This window comes from Asterias amurensis, chromosome 18 (genome assembly GCF_032118995.1).
Source record: "Asterias amurensis chromosome 18, ASM3211899v1".
Taxonomy (NCBI): Eukaryota; Metazoa; Echinodermata; class Asteroidea; order Forcipulatida; family Asteriidae; genus Asterias; species Asterias amurensis.
In genome coordinates this window covers 5,111,297-5,132,118 of record NC_092665.1, presented here as the reverse complement: position 1 = coordinate 5,132,118, position 20,822 = coordinate 5,111,297, and the positions used below count along the sequence as shown (strand labels likewise).

At 37.1% G+C, this 20,822-nt stretch overlaps 1 pseudogene; it reads left to right on the top strand.

Annotated features, from left to right (window-relative positions):
• Nucleotides 1-20,822, top strand: part of LOC139950938 (alkaline phosphatase, tissue-nonspecific isozyme-like) — a 127,996-nt pseudogene that overhangs the window by 78,753 nt on the left and 28,421 nt on the right.

Here is a 20,822-nt window from a genome sequence, read left to right as displayed (position 1 = left end):
TAACTGAGTACCAGCCATTGTTCTCTATTATACTGACTGGATAGGACATTGCGCTATGCTGCGTGCATAAACACGCGGCCGAACAATGGCGGCGCAATTCCTTCAAACGGGTAAATTAATGTGCACTTGGTCGAGTTTGAGTCTATCAGTTAAAGTTGTACTTGTGGTAGATTTTCCTCCTAAAGCTTCTGCTGAGGAACTTAACAAAGAGGTCAGGAGAGCGTCGTCTAATTTGCAAATTTTTGTAAATTGAGAATAGAAATAATAATAAGGAGATTATTAATTGATATATTGCTATCGTATTTTTGCTGAAGTTTCCCAGTCAAATGGACCACGCCCATTGATAAGTATGAAAAAGTTTCTGATTGAAATGCAAACAAAGCAAATTAATGATACTGTACATTTTTGTCAATCAAATGCCCTATTAATATTATGACAATGACACATTTCTAAACAAAAACTCGGACGAGAAACTGTATTGGGATTCAGGTACATGTTTTTTTAATTCTTTCAGTTCATTGAGAAACTGACAATAAACCATATAAACTTAAAGACAAAACAAGAGTCGCTCCTATAATTTAAAATTCGAGGGGTTAGGCCTATGCAAACTAAGACTAGAGTACTACATACTCGCTAATATTTAGGGAAAAGGACAAGAAAGATAACAACAATGTGATAATTGAGAGTTGCCTCCATTAAAGCCATTGGACCCTTTCGGTACAGGAAAAAAAAAAGTTCACGGATTTACAAATAACTTACAGGGTTTACAGAAGGTAGTGGTGAAATACTTCTCTTGAAATATTATTCCATGAAATGCTTTACTTTTTGAGAAAACAGTAAAACAATATCAATTCTCGTTAACGAGAATTACGGATTTATTTTAAACACATGTCATGACACGGCGAAACGCGCGGATACAAGGGTGGGTTTTCCCGTTATTTTCTCCCGACTCCGATGACCGATTAAGCCCAAATTTTCACAGGTTTGTTATTTGATATAGAAGTTGTGATACACGAAGTGTGGGCCTTGGACAATACTGTTTACCGAAAGGGTCCAATGGCTTTAACGAATTTAACCCTTTTATTGAAAAACAATCCCAACGCGTGGCAAAACTTCCATAACCTTTTTACTGTTCAGCCAGAAATAAATACTTTTATTTCGGTCACAAATAACGAAGCTGGCCATTTCTGGGACGACTGATCCTCTCAACGAACTTCTATTACTGTACCGTCTTAAATGCTATCGAATTCGTATACTTGTCGCTTTCGGAACCTTTGAATTATTGATGCTATATCATTATGTCAGCCGAACACATTGTCGGAATCCGAGCTTCCCGTCCTCGTCGATTCCAGAAAACCATCGGTAACGGAGTGAAAACAAAAATTGCTCGATAAAATAACAAATACTTGGCCTTTAATAATTATTTCTATGAATGATAGTTTAAATTTCCTGCCTAATATTTGTAACGTTAGATATTATAATAATATGAATCATTACACAAAATGCAAAGGCCTACTTACTTTTATGGAAAGACAATCCATTTGCCGACCCAGTTTTCCCTCCTCCGGCGATTAACAGCCGCGCACACCTTCACCATAAGCATTTTTAGTTTGCTGATCCGATTCCAAAATTTTAAATCCCCAAAATGACAATTAAAAGGACGAAAACTTCTCCCTGTTTGCAGCAACTCCGTTTAAAAGTGTACAACGCTCTTCGTGTGACGAACGGTCTTCACCCGTTTTAAAAAATACGCGCGCGGCCTGCGTTTGGACGCGATGTCCTATCCAGTCAGTATAATAAGGATAAATGGTACCAGCATACACCTTACCATACACATACACGCATGCAGTGTACATGAACATGATGTACACTGCATGCTCTCGTCCGCCGTCGTCGCAAGCAAGCGTCGTCTACAGCTAGTTTTGACGCGGATTTGGTGATTTATGATGCCGATCCGAAACATTGATGGACATCTTTTCTCGGTAAGAAGTTGATTTTGTGCACGGTGGTCTTAACTGGTCACTCTCAAATTGTTAAATAATCAACGTCAATTATTTTATATCAGATACTTAACTTAAAGGAACACGTTGCCTTGGATCGGACGAGTTGGTCTATTAAAAGCGTTTGTAACCGTTTTTTATAAAATGCATATGGTTGGAAAGATGTTTTAAAAGTAGAATACAATGATCCACACAAGTTTGCTTCGAATTTGCGTGATTTTCCTTTTACTGTGCGAACTAACACTAAAAATTTGACTCCCAAAAATGGCCGACCGTGTTAGTTATGGGGCGCCGTTTGTCCATTAATTGTTTGACACTTTTAAGGCATGTTTTTACCATGGTTTACAGCAATTAGATGTAAACCATAGAAACTGTTGCCAAATCCTGTTATGGTTTACATACCAGTAAAGTGTTTAAGTTTGTGATTTACAAACCATGAACATACACAAAACATTTACAAATCGTGGTTCATAAACCAAGAAAATTTACGCATCTTAAAAACATGGTTTAAAAACCATAAAAAATGAAGCATCAAATTCATGGTTTACAAATCATGGTTTATAAACCATGAAAATTGAGACATCTAAAAAATATGGTTTATAAACCATGAAAATTGAAGAATAAAAATCTTGGTTTACAAATCATGGTTTATAAACCATAACAAATGAACCATAAAATCATGGTTTGTGATCATGGTTTATAAACCATGAAAATTGAGACATCTAAAAAATATGGTTTATAAACCATGAAAATTGAAGAATAAAAATCTTGGTTTACAAATCATGGTTTATAAACCATAACAAATGAACCATAAAATCATGGTTTGTGATCATGGTTTGTAAACCATTAAAATCGAGACTTCTTAAAAAACATGGTTTATAAACCATGAAAATCGAGATTTCTTAAAAAACATCTCAAAAACGTTGTTTGTAAACCATAAACAAAATTTGCACTTACAAATCATGGTTTACAAACCATAAAAAATTTGCACTCACAAATCATGGTTTACAAACCATAAAAGTGTGCACTCACAAATCATGGTTTATAAACCATAAAAACGTGCACTCACAAATCATGGTTTACAAACCATAAAAAATGTGCACTCAGAAATCATGGTTTACAAACCATGAAAGTGTGCACTCACAAACCATGGTTTATAAACCTTAAAAAATGCGCACTCGCAAGTCATGGTTAAAAACCATAAATTTGGCACTCACAAATCATGGTTTATAAACCATAAAAACGTGTACTCACAAATCTTGGTTTACAAACCATAAAAAATGTGCACTCAGAAATCATGGTTTACAAACCATAAAAGTGTGTACTCAGAAATCATGGTTTATAAACGCTTCAGGAAATTGGGGGCAGGATCAACAAAAGTATAATTAAACACTCTGTAGCTCGAACTCCTGTTAATCCACTCACATAGGGAGGCAAACTCACTATATTATATACTCTCTTTGGAAAAATAAAAACAATTAAAAGTAAATATAAATAATCTGTATACACAAAAGCACAACTTGAAACAACAAAACCAAAAACAAACACCAGAAATTAGACAAGCAAATAAATAAATAAATAACCAAATTGTTAATTAAAAAATGTAAACAAAAAGTAACAATAAGTAAATGAATAAATAGTTGGAAAGGTACATGTAACAAGAAATATAGCAACAAATAAATCAAAATATGGATGGATAAACAAAAAATAGGTCAATAAATAAACAGACAAATTGATAAAATAACAACGCAAGCAACGAAAAGTTAATCAAACTAACTCCTTTTCTAACATAAATACCTTTACATCAATAAAAGGATGATTAATTATGAATAAAGCAATCAAAACAACAAATCAATTGATAAACAAATAATCAATAAACCAGAAATTAGATAAGCAAATAAATAGTTAAATTAATAAATAACAAAAATATTGATATTTTATTTCTGAGTTACATGCACTCATCCGTCTATCTATCCACTCATTCATTCATTCACCCATATTTTTCCTTTATTATATCCAACTGCAGGTATAAATGTAGAAATCAACCTTCAAGCAGTACTGGACTACCATGAAATAATGCAACTACTCCTCCGCCCACTAGCCTTTTGTCAAGGCCTTCGTGGCTTAGACACTAGTTTGGTATAGCCGTGATTCGAAGCGCCTGGAAGGGGATATTTGCAGGCTGGTCAAACCTTCCAGTCATTTTGAATGCGGATCTATGAAGCAATGAAGGCTACAGTCCCCCTGGTGGTACACAAGAGTATCAGACCAGTTGTCAGTAAAAGTTCTCATGCATACTGCATAGTCTCTACAGCTTTTAAATATTGTGGGACAGAAACCTCATTTCATATTTGGGGAAAACAGCAAAAGTATAAACAAAAATCACATACCCATGTCAAAATGTTACTTTTGACATGAATACTACAAAATACAGTATGTTCAAGTTGCAGTTAATGTTAAAAAATGTTTATTTTGTACTTATGTAAAACGCGTTTAAAAAACTCAATCATATTATGCGCCTTGAACACCCAGCAGGGTGGATATGTGCGCATTTTAAGTCTTATTATTACTATTATTATTATTATTTAAAGGCAGTGGACACTATTGGATAATTACTCAAAACAATTATTAGCATAAAACCTTTCTTGGTGGCGAGTAATGGGGAGAGGTTGATAGTATAAAACATTGTGAGAAATGGCTTCCTCTGATGTGCCTTAGTTTTTGAGAAAAAAAGGTTTGTTATTTTATGCATATGTTGAGATACACCAACTGTGAAGGCTAGTCTTTGACAATTACCAATAGTCTCCACTGCCTTTAAATAATGATAGTCCATTATACTATAATGTATGTTACATGAAACAGTTTCCTAGCTACTTACTAGACCATTTTTATATTATTTGGATGTTGATATCAATGACCAAATGTCATGGTTGAAAATAATAATAATAAAGCATGCAAAAACATTCAATGTAACTTTTAAAGGCACTGGACACCTTTGGTAACCAGTCTTCTCACTTGGTGTATGTCAACATAATGCACACAAAAACAAACCTGTGAAAATTTGAACTCAATCGGTTGTTGAAGTTGCTTGAATTCAATAAATATTTGAGTGAGAAATTTTTGTTCGTCTCACAAAGTACGTTATTTCAGAGGGAGCCATTTCTCACAATGTTTTATACTATCAACAGCTCAGCGTTACCTGTTACCAAGTTAATTACCAATAGTGTTCAGTGCCTTTAATAAGGGAATAAAAGGGTAGCGACAGGTTGTTACGTGTGATCGGCTCGGGCGAGGGTCTTGAGCGCATGGCAATGACCCTGCAAGGTTTAAACGGACATTTAAGAAAGAGTCACTACTTTTTTATTCCGAATCATAAATGCCCTTTTGTTAGAAAACATTACAAAAATACAATTACAGACACTTTGACCGTTTAAAATTTGAGTTTTGAAATATTTTTTTCAAAACCTTTGTGGAGAGTCTGTTGTGCGTGGGTTGTGTGTACGCGCGCAAGCTTAGAAATAGATTATGTGCGCGCACTTAGAAGTAGATTACGCGCTGTTTCTAATAGCTATGAATTGCATTTTGCGTGATAATCTTGTGCAGAGGCCAGCCAGTTATAAACACTGGTCATTATCAACCATTTAAACACCCCCATGTGACGCGCTCTCCACCAATAGGAGTAGAGAAACTGTCTGAGGTATTTATGAATGCTTTTTAAATCTCTTTTCCATACAATGCTTTTCATAGTATCATTGTGTTATTAACATCTCAAAATCTTGTTATGCCTCTCTAGTAGAAAGTAATTAGTGACAGAAACCTGCATTATGTGACATTCAAGAGATGTGCCCTGTAACCCTGCGGTGAACATGTGAATTAAACATGGCAGGAGATTTAAGTTTGTAGCAAGTGATGGTCTTTTGCCATTGTTCAACAGTGGCTGTCAATCTTTAGCTACCATGGAATTGCAACAAAATGTTGGTAAACACACTTGCTTGGCAAACAAATTACTTCTCACAAACTGTTGTTTAAAATGTTCAATACGTTTTCACACAAAAACGGTTTTTGGGATACATAACTTTGAGTGAGCAATGAATGCTCACCCATAATAGGACCTTGGTCAGACAATTTTCTCACAAGAAAAAGGTTCAAGTTCAAAACAATTTCAAAGTTGGAAGCACTTTCTATTATTATGACAGATTTCTGTTAAATGCATAGAGCTATATATATTGATGTGACTAGAGCGCTAACACCCCATTATACATGCAGTTAAGTTTTGAAGCCATGTGGGCGCATCAAATGTTCATGTACAAACGAATACAAAAAAGCTTGATATTTTGTACGGCAATTGTACGGCTATTTGCATGATAGTGCATTTGTTATTTTCTATGTGTCATCGAACCATAAGATGCAGCAAAAGTAAACGCACAATCTGCTGATGAGCGTCCAAACTGCGAGCGTCATTTGCGTAATGTTTAAAAGGCATGTATACTATTTTAAGTTTTCGTAGCGCAGACAGACGCTAATGGGCAGTTGCGTACGAAAGCGCACACGCCAAAAAAAAAAAAAAAAAGCGTCAATGTGAATTAAAATCGTGTCATAGTCATGCAACACATCAGACATGTCTGTGCCCAGGGTGGCTTCAAAACACAGAGCAAGTTAGCGCTATATAAATTTAGATTATTATTATTATTAATATTATTATTCAATATGTATAGCTCTATGGTTAAACGCAACCTTTAAATTTGTTTTTTATGTGATTATTTGACATTAATATGTGGAACTCAGTTTTGTAATTGCGATGGATTTTTTCAATAAACCTGTTTTATATTAAATTGAATTAATTTTGTCGACTTTAATTTGCATTGCATTGATTAAGGTTCTTCCTCTTTAATGCTTTATTCTGGCCCTATGCTTCAGCACTGTGTAGGATTCTGTCCCTATGCTTTAGCACTGTGTAAGATTCTGGCCCTATGCTTTAGCATTGAGTAGGATTCTGGCCCTATGCTTTAGCATTGAGTAGGATTCTGGCCCTATGCTTAAGCATTGTGTAGGATTCTGGCCCTATGCTTAAGCACTGTGTAGGATTCTGGCCCTATGCTTTAGCATTGAGTAGGATTCTTGCCCTATGCTTAAGCATTGAGTAGGATTCTGGCCCCATGTTTTCGCACTGTGTAGGATTCCGTCCCTATGCTTTAGCACTGTGTAGGATTCTGTCCCTATGCTTAAAGGAACACGTTGCCTTGGATCGGACGAGTTGGTCAAAACAAAAGCGTTTGTAACCGTTTTGTATATAATGCATATAGTTGAAAAGATGTTTTAAAAGTAGAATACAATGATCCACACAAGTTTGCCTTGAAATTGCGTGGTTTTCCTTCTACTGTGAGAACTAACACGGTCGGCCATTTATGGGAGTCAAAATTTTGAGTAGGATTCTGGCCCTATGCTTCAGCACTGTGTAGGATTCTTCCCCTATGTTTCAGCATTGTGTAGGAACTAGGATTCTTCCCCTATGCTTTAGCACTGTGTAGATTCTGGCCCTATTGCTTTAACATTGTGTAGGATTCTGTCCCTATGCTTTAGCATTGAGTAGCATTCTCTGACACTTTCGTCATAAAAACTCATGCTATTCTGCAATGATCCATGATTAACAAGGCAGAGGGCGCCCTATCTAGCCCTCCGTTGGTTTTAGCAATCGTTGGTTTTAGCAATCATTGGTTTTGTACAACCATGGTTTTTGTACAGTACTATATGGAGTAGAGCAGAAAGCACAGAGGTCAATCAGTAGAGTAGAATCCTACTTCGCCTGTGTGGTAAAATTTTTGTTAACATATCTTGCAGGGTATACAGACCACTCAAAGCACGGGTTAAGGCATTGGGCACCATTGGTAATTACTCAAAATAATTGTAAGCATACAAATGTACTTGGTATTGGTAACAAGCTAGCAATGGAGAGCTGTTGATAGTATAAAACATTGTGAGAAACGGCTCCCTCTGAAGTGACGTCCCAGCAAACATAATAACGTGCCCTGAACGTCGCTACGACGTTATTTGAATGTTTGGAGAACGTTTTTATTTAACGTTGTACGGACGGATAAGTGTGGAGTTTTGTCAACGTCTAGATAACGTCGCGTCATGACGTGATATAATAACGTTGTGAAAACGTTAAAACTTCACGTTTTGATAAAGTTATTTCTGAACGTGATTGTGACGTATTTATATAACGTCTTCAACAGGAAAAACCCAACGTTATAAAAACGTTATTAAATGCTTTAAATAAATGTAAATTTATCACAAAAAATCAAGACACATGCATACCAAAAGTGCTTTTGGCTCTCTTAACATTTTTAATTGAATGCAAATCATTTCATAGAAAAGACAGCAAAACTTTAAAGCATGGTTATATATAACTCAAAATGCGTGGTATAATAAAAATGGAAAAGTTGGAGATTTACAGTTAAATGGTCTGTACACGTTTGGCAATGACTCTACAAATTCAAGGCAATAAAAAACAACTGTAGTGTCAGAAGTTCAGCAGCTTTAGGTAGTGTAATGTATTTTGAGAAACGTTTAACTTTGAAGTTCTCCGGTTATAGAAAAAATAGCTCACTTTTTATTCCCCAAAATTTAGATCTAAGAAATATTCTTCCTGTGTGGAAATAATCGTCCCGTTTTTTTTCCCGGTGAAATCTCAAAAACACAAACATCTTTTGAAGTGAAATATTCACAGAGGGTTAGTTTTATTGTATTTATCTACATGTATATAATATTATATTATACAGAGGGTTAGTTTTATTGTATTTATCTACATGTATATATTATATTATATACACATACAGTAGGTTCCATACCATTGTTACTGAAACTCACTGCTTGTTCAAATCTAGTTGTAGATACATCGTACCATAAAAAATAACCTGTGAAATTTCATGTGGGAAGAATTTATAGTTTGCAATTTGAATACCAAATCTGAGAAACGTTTCTGGCAGAAACACTCATCAGCTTCAAAATGTTTTTCCAAAACCACATTACTTCAAAGTGAACTGTTTCTCAAAATGTTTCTTACCAGGTAATTTTATTGCCAAATGTATACCAACCCTTTGAAAACAAACGTTTTTAAAGTTAACTTTAAATAAAGTTCCAATTGTCTTTAGATTTCAAAAGTAAAAATACAGTGCAATTTTAATGAATATCCACACAAAATGTTTTTTTTTCTTTTTACATTCCCATAGGGACTATCTAGTGAAAAATGCGTGGATCACAAACTGAATTTGCCATCAGAGCCCCTCTATAACACATAACTATCTCGCAAGCTAGCCTCGAAATTGCGTGTTTTTTCTTTAACTTTGCGAACTAACATGGTCAGCCATTTATGGGAGTCACATTTAACTCCCATAAATGGCCGACCGTGTAATAGTCGACGAGGTAAATGGAAAACCGTGCAATTTCGAGGCTAACTTGTGTCGATCATTGTATTCTACTTTTAAAACATCTTTCCAGCCATATGCATTTTATATAAAAACGGTTACAAATGCTTTTATCGGGTTGATGACCACTGTAAAGAACAATGAAAAACCACTGTCACGATATATATCTTGAAGAAACTCCTTTAATGTCTGTTACTGGTCATCACTGGTATCAGAATCACGTTACATCAACCATTATCAAAACATTAAGTACTTGTCAATCTTTAAACTATGTACTTACTTACTTTACTGAAGATGTAATGCAATAAACTCAAACTTACTTCCAACAAATAACTAAATTAAATATACTGATCTCTAAATCTGGTTCAAAATGGTTCAAAGAATAAACTTCATAAAACAAACACCTTTAAGTGCATACACAATAACTCCTTTCAACAGGTGTTCAACCTACAATCATTACAATCTTGTCCCTGCAGTAAATGATCAAGGCATAGCTAATTAAATATTCACAAGAAAAATAGGTGTTCTTGCCTACAGCTACTTAAGTATGCACAAGAAAAATAGGTGTTCTTGCCTACAGCTACTTAAGTATGCACAAGAAAAGTAGGTGTTCTTGCCTACTGATCTCACTTCCTGCCCTACTGCAACACCACCCAATAAACAACTTCAGAGCCACTGGGCTCACACTGTGTCTAGTATAGGAAGATCTTGAACCTCCAATAACCAATGGTCTTTGGCTACCAATATTTTCTATACATGGAGTTCGGTCAAAGTACTGGTTAACAATACTTCCAAACTAAAATCTGAAAGAACATTACAGTTCTTTCCAACAAATACTTCAAACAGAAACTAGTAATGAATGTCTATATTACAAATAAAGTACACTTTAACACTTGAAAGCAAACTTAGAAAAGTGATACCTTAGCAAATAAAAGTAACCTTTAACTACTAAATAAAGTCCAAGCAGTATTTAAAGAAAGCAATTTCACTTCATCTAAATCAAATCATTATCACTGTCCATTATGACTTAACAACGGAAACTCTAAAATACATTTCAACTGTCTTCCAAGTCTGAAACAAATCCTTTCTTGATCTTGTAACCTTGGAGTGAAAACTCCCAACTGTCTTCAAGTGACATTGTCTTGATCAAGTTCATAACACAAATCAAATAATGAAGTTCAATAATCTAGATAGTTCTATTAAAAAGCACAATGGAATTAATAAAGAAAATAAAATCAACATACCTGTAAAAAATAATGAAAAACCACTGTCACGATATATATCTTGAAGAAACTCCTTTAATGTCTGTTACTGGTCATCACTGGTATCAGAATGCCCAGACCAACATCCTGTCTAGAGTATCTCTGCTGATGTGGCAATCTTGGACTGATCCATTAATTCTAAAGGTAGGGTCAAAGTTCTATTACAAAATAAAAGGGGGGGGGGCAATTAACACTGATAATCCACACACCTCTCTACACTTGGAAGGTGTATCAGTTTTGCCATCTCTACAGTAGTTTTCAAAAAAAACTAAGCACATTAATTTCCACAAACATTCGAATTTGATATCTAGACCTCATAAATTAGATTTTGAAGTCCCGAAATCAAGCATCTGAAAGCACACAACTCAGTGTGACAAGTGTTTTTTTCCGTTTTTATCTCGCAACTTCGACGACCAATTGAGTTCAAATGTTCACAGGTTTATTATTTTGCGCATAAGTATAAAAAAGATACATATAAGTATAACACCTGCCAAGTGAGTTGTTATTGACAACCCAGTCTTCAATTTATCAGGGATGATTCATGACTAAAAAACTTTCAACTACAGGTTTTTAGCAATATCACGTCAGAAATAGTTTTGTTTTGTTAAGATCCAGCCGAACCCTATTTCATACATGGAGGTACAAACATCCACTTTGAACCATTGAACTTACATACCCAATTTTGTGTTAGCCCTTCGTGATCTATTCCGACAGCAATGCGCAACCCCAGGCTGCAATTTGCACATTACGCGAGCAATTACGTAGATTGTGCTATCAAAATTAACACACCGAGCAATGTAACGAAAATGAGCGCCTTCACCGTTTTTGCGTTCAACAGTACATGTAATGGAAAATCCCTATCATGTTGTGCACATCAGCAATCCGTGACCTCGAACACGTCAGCTTAAATACAACATCGTTCCCAGTGGCAAATGATATGTACGTTTACATTGATCTCGTGGTCGGTTGTATGCGGGTTGTTACCTCCGGGCAAAACATTGTTTTGTAATAGGGCTGACGAAGTTTGCCCTACCAGGTAGATTCACTCGGCCCCAGCGGCCAGTCTATCCAGGACTGCTGGGATGGGCTAATCGCTTGCACAGAATCTTGTTCAGGAAGTACGTCATGCGTACAGTGCATAGAAATATGGTGCAGCGTGAGTGTGATGCATGATGGGACTGCGCATTATTAAACCAATGACAGTGATGATACGTTTGCCCATCCCACAGCGCCTTTGGTTAAAGCAAGGCGCTGGGGACGAGCGAACCAGGCAGAGTCCATTGGTCCTGATCGTTATCAACATAATAGGGCATTCACTCGTCCCCAGCGCTTGCCTTTAAAGACCCTGAAGTCACTGGTGGTAATTGTAAAAGACCAGTCTTCGCATTTTTGGTGTATCTCAACATATTATGCATAAAATAACAAACCTTTGGAAATTTGAGCTAAATTGGTCGTAGCGGTTGCGAGACAATAATGAAAGAAAAATAAACCCTTGTTGCACGAATTAGCTGTGTGCTTTCGGATGCTTGATTTCGATACCTCAAATTCTAAGTCTGAGGTCTCGTGGAAAAATACTTCTTTCTCGAAAACTACGTTACTTCAGAGAGGGAGCCGTTTCTCTCAATGTTTTATACTACCAACAGCTCCGCATTACTGGTTACCAAGTATGTTTTATGCTAATAATTATTTTGAGTGATTACCAATAGTGTCCACTGTCTTTAACCAAAGGGGCTGGGGTGGCCAAACGTATCAAGCACGCTCATTGGTCTACCCCGAAAATGCTTAGTCCCACCATGCATCACACTCACACTGCAACATAGAAATACACTGCACACATGACGTACTTCCTTGGCAAGAATCTGACCATGTTCCTGGTTAGCCTGGCTGCTGGGACCAAGTGATAGCTAGGGTTAATCAGTACATGTTAATTAAACCATACAAAAAACACCATGATGCCAAACTGATGGAACCCGTCAATGTATTTCATGTGAAGAACAAAGCAATTACAGTTATTTGACCCATATAGGCCGACTACTGCTAAAATCCAAACCTACAGTCTGACATCACAATCAAAGTTACATAAAACAAATTCACCTTGAAAATAATGTTACAATTATTAAATAAACTGTTATCACATTTGAGCCTGAGCTACATTGATAATGTGCACTTTGTCGCCCAGCATGTCATTTCACTAGTGTTTGTTTGCTGGTTTGTGGGGGTGTCGTGGCCGAGCGGTTAAGAGCACCGAATTCAAGCTCTGCTGATTTTGTATTCAGCAGAGTGTGTGTTCGATTCCCAGTCGTGACACTTGTGTCCCTGAGCAAGACACTTAACTATTATTGCTTCTCTCCACCAACGGGCAAGTGGGGACCTGTGAGGGCAGAGATGTTTTTTTGTTTTATACTATCAACAGCTCTCCATTTTTTGTAAGTTTCATGCGTACAATTATTTTGAGTAATATTACCAGTGTGACGAGTGCATTTAATGTGTATATAGCTCAATTCAAACCATGATTTAAAGATGCTAACATTGCAGATCATATCGTGTGATAAATAGAAAGAAAGTATTTCCGCCATGAGATTCTGAAGTCATAGTAGAAAAGTTTAAAGGTTTGGGTACTTTATGTAGGACTCGAAACACAATGTCTATATAGATTTTTATTCATTGTTATACACGGTTTGAGAACAATGACAGTACAAAGCTTCACTAGAAAAATGATTTGCTTATGGTGCTGTTGTTTTTGTGAGACATTAATAAAACAATGCACGAAAATAATGTTAGTCTGTACAACGTAACAGTTCCGGTACCATAACTGGTAATTACGTCGTACAAGATAAAATAAACATTTTCGTGACATTGTTTTACTCGTTTCTCAAAAACTATACATCATCACAGTAGGTACAACTTTAAGGGAAGCTTTCTACTATCATTATCTTCAAACCATGTAAGTTTAATAACAAGACCTGGCTGAGGCCACCGACACTGCCCTTCAGTGTGCCAACTATAACTGGAGGAATAGCAATATAAGCAGCATATAGACACGAGAAGAAGAAGAACAAGTCAGTGAATATTGTGCTTTGAGTCCTACAAAAGGTCTGCATTGTAATTGCAAAAACATCTCTACTGGGTTATAAACACGAAGTAGCTATAGGTATATGAGATACACACTGGCTATTGCAGATTCTACTCACATGGGGCTTGCCCTCGGGGAGGGGAAGCTCTTGTACACATTATGGGGACAACCCTCATGCTATAAGTAAACTGCTCACAAGAAGTTAGAAAACTTTTTTTCAATCAAGTGTATTTTTATACATTATTTCTCTATTTGTATTAAATTATATATCAATGCAAAGCTGAAGTGTTCCTCTTTAAAATTATATCACATTTGCAGTGATGACATGCTGCTGAACATGGCCACATGAGTGACAAAGAAACAGAGTCACAATCAAATGTGCCAAAATTATCCAAAGATTTACACTTTTTTGTAGTTCAAGCAAGCGAGGCAACTTACTGATCTTAATCCACTTTATATTGAGACAAGAAATTCAGTAATGAGTCTTGCGAATACCAAAACACGGTGTTTCAAGAGATGGAGGGTAAAGGTGTGGGGTGTTCTCACTGGTGCACATCTTTGTGTAAACCATTCATGGTTCTGAAGCGTGACCGGTTTGATTATTGATCTACCTATCGACTGTTTATAGTACAGATAACGGTAATTTTGGCACACTTGATTTGTGACTTTATCATTATCATTATGTAGCCAATGTAAGCAATAATTATGTCATCATTGCAAATGTGGTGTCATTTTAAAGAAGAACAAATCAGCTTTATGTTGATATATAACGTAATACAAACAGAGTAATAAATTTGCTCTCTAATCCTACCCTTTCATGTCTCCCTGCATTGTTGTCGAACACATACTTTCACACTTGTATGGTCCAGTAACCCATCCTTTTATTCTAAAAATCCTTTGTCCTCACCACTTCACTACTATTGGTCCATAGCCACTTATTTGTCTCTGAAATAGAAACTTTCATTGGCTGTTATTTTCCCGCTTCATTCTGGATCAAATTCCGTAATCCCTTTCCCCCTCTCTTTTTCTATAAATGGATGTTTACGTATTTGTTTGTAATTGTTTTATGCCTCTGAAGAAGGTCCGGATTGGATCGAAAGCTAAGGCCATCTACCCTATTCATTACATAATACAAACAGAGTAATAAATGATAAATATATGATTGAAAAAAGTTTCCTAACTTTTTGTGAGCAGTTTATATAAGGCCAACATTGAGATCAATATTCATTACTAAAAACTTGACCCAACAACATGCATCTCATGCATCTCTTTTAGGTCGAATGCGCTCTACTAAGAGCGCCGCCAACGGTGGCACATAAAGACATCCCATTATGATAAACGCCATGTCATAGTTTCCAGTCATATCGTAAATCAGACCTAGAGAAAGAAATGACAAAGAGATTGGTTTTCAGATATGATGTAGTCTTGGCCCAAGACTATGGTGCTTGATATTGGATAGTGTAACTACCCGCAGTTGTAAATCGCCAAAGCGCGTCCGCCACAGTATGATTTAGTTTACTGGACGGCTTGAAATCTAGACTACACTGCACTGCCAGTATAGTCTATATTATCCATTGTGGTGTTTCTGCTCTCGGTATTTCTTCTGTTTGTTAGTATTGTGTCAAAATGGTCGAACCGAAGTACAGAAAAAAACGTGTAAAGGCAGTAGACACTATTGGTAATAACTAAAAATAATTATAAGCATAAAACTTTACTTGCTAACGAGTAATGGGGAGAGGTTGATAGCATAAAACATTGTGAGAAACGGCTCCCTCTGAAGTGACGTAGTTTTCGAGAAAGAGGTAATTTTCCGCGAATTTGTTTTCGAGACCTCAGATTTAGAATTTGAGGTCTCGAAATCAAGAATCTGAAAGCAAACTACGTGTGACAAGGCTGTTTTTTCTTTCGTTATTATCTCGCAACTTCGACGACAAATTGAGCTCAAATTTTCACAGCTGGTTTGCTATTTTATGCATATTATGTTGATATACACCAAGTGAGAAGACTGGTCTTTGACAATTACCAATAGTGTCCAGTGTCATTAACAATAAATCAAATCAAAATCAAGTCAAATCAAAACAGTTATTTATTTCTAAATACCTGGAACGAATCCGCCGGAGAAGGTTAGAATCCCATTCATCAATTCCATCCAGCTGAATGCAGATGCAAGACACTCGGTTCCAATTAACTCTCTGGTGTAGACGTCAACCAATGAACTAATGGAACCATTGAAGCTCACATAGATAGCGGTAATTACAAGAACCAACCAGTACGATTTCAACCACATATCAGTGACTAAGCAAATAGCACAACCTATCGAAAGTATGAGCAATGCAGGTCGCAACTTCACAAAATCTCTATCCACGAGAAACCCTAAGATGATCTTAGACACAAGTTTCGCTACACCTGCAACTGTTGAAAATACAACAGCGTCAGTTAATGTGAAACCTTTCATCGCAACGTGATCTACGAAGTATACACCAAAAAGTGTCGGTCAAGTTTAAACAAACATAGATCGTTGTTGGTAGCCAAAACGACAACTGGAAACAAACAGAAAAACCTATCCAGCCGTTTGCAGACGTTGATGTTTTGTTCACAGTTGTACTCTGTTGTGACTTTTCATCAAGTTCGTCATCAATTCCTTGCTCGCGTGACGAGACAGAGTGATACGAATCTGCATGTTCCTTGTTTTTAAGTGATGGTTGTCGTAAGAGGGCGCCGAGTACGACAAGATGTAAGCTAATCCCTCCCATCAACAGGAACACTGCTCGCCATCCATATGTATCAAGAAACAACTGCATCAGAGGAGCAACTACGATTAGTCCAAGAGGGGAGCCGGCTTGTGCAATACCATTCGCTGTTGCATAGTTGCTCTGAAAACTCTCTGCCATCTGAACCCGTGTGAGAATGCTGGAAATACTTACACCTACCCCTTTAAATAAAACAAATGTAATAATAAGATTATTTTTAATTTGTTTAAAGGAACACGTTGCCTTGGATCGGACGAGTTGGTCTATAAAAAGCGTTTGAAACCGTTTGTTATGAAATATATATGGTTAGAAAGATGTTTTAAAAGTAGAATATAATGATCCACACAAGTATCTCTCAAAATTGCACGGTTTTCTTTTTACGTCGCGAACTATCACGGTCGGCCATTTATGGGGGTCAAAATTTTGACCCCCATAAATGGCCGACCGTGTTATTGGACGAGGTAAAAAGAAAACCACGCAATTTCGAGGCATATTTGTGTAGATCATTGTATTCTACTTTTACATCATCTTTCTAACCATATGCATTTTATAATAAACGGTCAAAAACGCTTTTCAAAGACCAACTCGACCGATCCAAGGCAACGTGTTCCTTTAAGACACGACCAAACAGGTTTATACTGCAGACAAATGGCTTGGGGACCTTGATCAATTGCAAGCTTTAGTTGGCAATTGTAAGTTAAAGACCTGCTTGAACGAAAATGTAAAGTCGTGAACTTTGCTGAATTTAATTTAAAATGTTTTCAATCAATAAGGAAATCGAGTCTCATGACTATACCATGTTTTAATTGTGTATAAAAATACCCTTGTCCAGCGTTTTTCTGAAAGATTCGCGAAAAGCTCCGTTACGTAATCACTCATGTTTTTAATACGTCATGAGTTGGGAGCTCCAATTTGTATTGGAGGTATTTCGTCAAAGCAAACTCCTATAGACATGACGTCAAAGCATTGTCATTTTGATGCGTGCCGTCAACGGCATGCAGAAGTGTTTTTAGTTTTTCAAAACCTTGCGATTCCGGCCCGATTTTTTAGTCGACAATTACACATTTCAATAATGAGCCTTACATCAATAAGTCGAGTTTGATATGTTTCCCTGCCGAATGACAATAACGACTAAACAACGACGAAAATTCTTCGGGCCAATAGGTCTAACTAAGAATTTAAACAAACTTCAATAAGGGCGTTTCGCTGCAGGGTTTATTGGCGAAAATCAATCCCGTTTACATGTGAGGAACAATAATTAATAATGTTATATGCATTGACTCGCTTTCAACACTAATTACCCGTCATTAAATAGTAATAACCTTTTTTTCGGCACGGTACATAGCCTGTAACCAACGCCAGATATCACGCACTCAAAAAAGACCGGCTCGAGCGGCGATCGAGGCGCTAGTCTTTATTTCGTGCGTGACATCTTGGGGTGCCGCTGCCGCATGCGTCTTGATTAAAGGCTACACGGGACAGGGAAAGCAGCAAAAATCTTACCAAATCCAAATGCCAACAGCAGTGTAATTTGAATCATACTCGAAGCAAAGGACGATGCAATCATGGAACCGCCAACCATAACACCGCTCATCATAACAGTAGCCCTCATGCCAATTCTGGAACTCAACGGTGCAGCAAATATTCCTATAAGTATTAAAAACAGTTAGATGAAGACTTTACTTGCATTTAAAGGCAGTGGACACTATTGGTAATAACTCAAAATAGTTGTTAGCATAAAACCTTACTTGGTAACGAGTAATTGGGAGCTGTTGATATTAGATAAACACCTTGTGAGAAACGGCTCCCTCTGAAGTAACGTAGTTTTTGAGAAAGAAGTAATTTCTACGAATTTGATTTTGAGATCTCAGAATTATATTTTGAGGTCTCGAAATCAAGCATCTGAAAGTACACAGCTTCGTGTGACAATGGTGTTTTTTTCTTCCATTATTATCTCGCAACTTCGACGACCAACTGAGCTCAAATGTTCACAGGTTTGTTATTTTATACTCTATATTTCCAGGTGACTTTAAAGATTGACAAAAATACAACGACGACGCGCGGGGCGGGCCGGGGGGGGGGGGGGGCCGAGCTCCAACAAAAAAAGGGGGATAGCATATTTTAAGAGGCTGTATCTCTGAAACGATATGGAGTATGGACTTAATTTTTGGTGTGTGTTCATTTTAGCCATAGTGGAATAGACAAAGTTTCACGTAAATCTGAGCTGATTTGACACTGGTCAATTTCAACCCATAGGTTTATACACTACACATTGGTGGAGGGTGTGTCTGGCAGGCGGTTGATATGTTTTACTTAGTATCATGTTAATGATGATTTCCACTTGGTTTCATAGCTCCATGGTTTCATGTGGTACCTACAATGTTTGATTCAGCCCATTATTTTGCCTCTTTGAGGGGTCCATGCGCCACACACAGCGGGGGGTTCCCGGCAGCAGCAGGTTATCCACTAAATGTTCCTATACTCAAATATTGGTACCTCGTTCCTTTAACCAAAATGCTCTGGTCTATAACCCCTGGGGTTATGATCGAGCAACGCATGCTGGGGAAAAATGGCGAGCGAGGTCTGCCTTTGTTTATCTTCCATCTACAGTCGCGAAGGTCAGAGGTCAGGCATGCGCAATCGGAACTCCGAAGTGGATCCAGTGGGAACGCATTCAGTTAAAAAAAAAACTCCAACAAAAGCGCCCCCCTCCCCTCCACCCCACCACACAAGTAAATGGATGCACTCGATTCGTTTCCCTGCCATGGGTCGACCCCGGTCTACCCCCGGTAGGTTCAAATAGCTTTAACGTCATTCCAGGAGCTCACCCGGTACACCGGCTCAGCCCCAAATGCCCGGCCAGCTATTCAGATCCAGCGGTTCCATTGGGTACACCATTGGATGAAATCCCGGTGGACCTTTGACACTATATCCCACACCGCCCGCCCCCGCCCCTTAATACCACACTATGACTCTGTGGATGAACATTCCATAGACCGACCTTGGACTGTCTGATGTAGCAGGTAAAACCAGATAAGGTGGGCCACTCAATTTCTCCATTATGTTTCTCAATCGTACAATGGAGCCAGTATTGAAAGTGGTATTTGAATTATTTTTTTTCTTCTCAAAAACTGCCTGGGTATATTTACCTTTCAAAAAAAGTTGTTTGAAACCAACATATGCACCAATGAGGATGGGGAGTGCAAAACCAATTGGTGTACTCAAAATGTACCCTTTTCAAGATAATCACACTTTTACACTTCGTTTTGCTATACATTTGTGCACAAGGTCAAAGTTTATACGTTAATTACATAGGTTTGTAGTATCAACATAAAGTTAAAAATACATTTTATGGATAGATCTATCAAATGTGAATAAATTGGACACAAATTTTGAAAATATTGGTTTTTGACCTTTTTTGACCTTTTTACCCCCAAATGACCTTAAAATTCAAAATCAAGCTGGGCATCCACCCTAATCGTCTTCCCGAGCCCATGATCCATACATGTAGCATGGATGCCAGCCATTAACAAACTATGCCGTGGTTTTTTTTTTCTAGAGCACTTTTTAAAGTTTGGATAGGTATTCCTACAACAACAAAAAGCGTGTATATCTGGGATGCTTGAATTACAAACGGGTAAACACGTTTATTTCCTGCCTTTTATCAGTGTACAACAAAACTACGATTTTCCTTGGATGAAAGAGTCTCCGAAAATCATGATAGGCCTACGATAGTCATACCATTTTTTTTTTTTTTTTTTTTCAAAATCATGTGGTAGTTTTAGGTGGTTGCGACCCACGGGAGTAGCATGAGTACCGAAAATAGCACTAGAAATCTTCGCAAAGGAAATTTAAACCTGTTTTGAGTTATAGATCTGAACAGAGAAATATAGAATGGAAACTAGCTTGTGTAGGCACTGGAACATTGGTATTGTCAAAGACCAGTATTCTCACTTGGTGTATCCCAACATGAATAAACCTGTGGATTTTTTTACTCAATTGGTCATTGAAGTTGAAAGAAAATGATGGAGAAAAAAACCCTTTGTTGTACAAAAAAGTGCTTTCAGATAGGAACAATTAAAAAGGCTTCTGTCATGTCTGGGCAGAAGTCTTTTATTATTTTAGTGAGTAATATTACCTCTTTTTCACAAGCTACGTTTTTCAGACTGAGGGTACTTCTCACTTGTTATACTTATTGACAGCCTCTTACAAAGCAGAGTTTTATATTTATATGCTAATAATTATTCTGAGTAGTTACCACAGTGTCAGTGCCTTTAACAATATACAGTGTATCAACTCACCTGCCAAGTTGA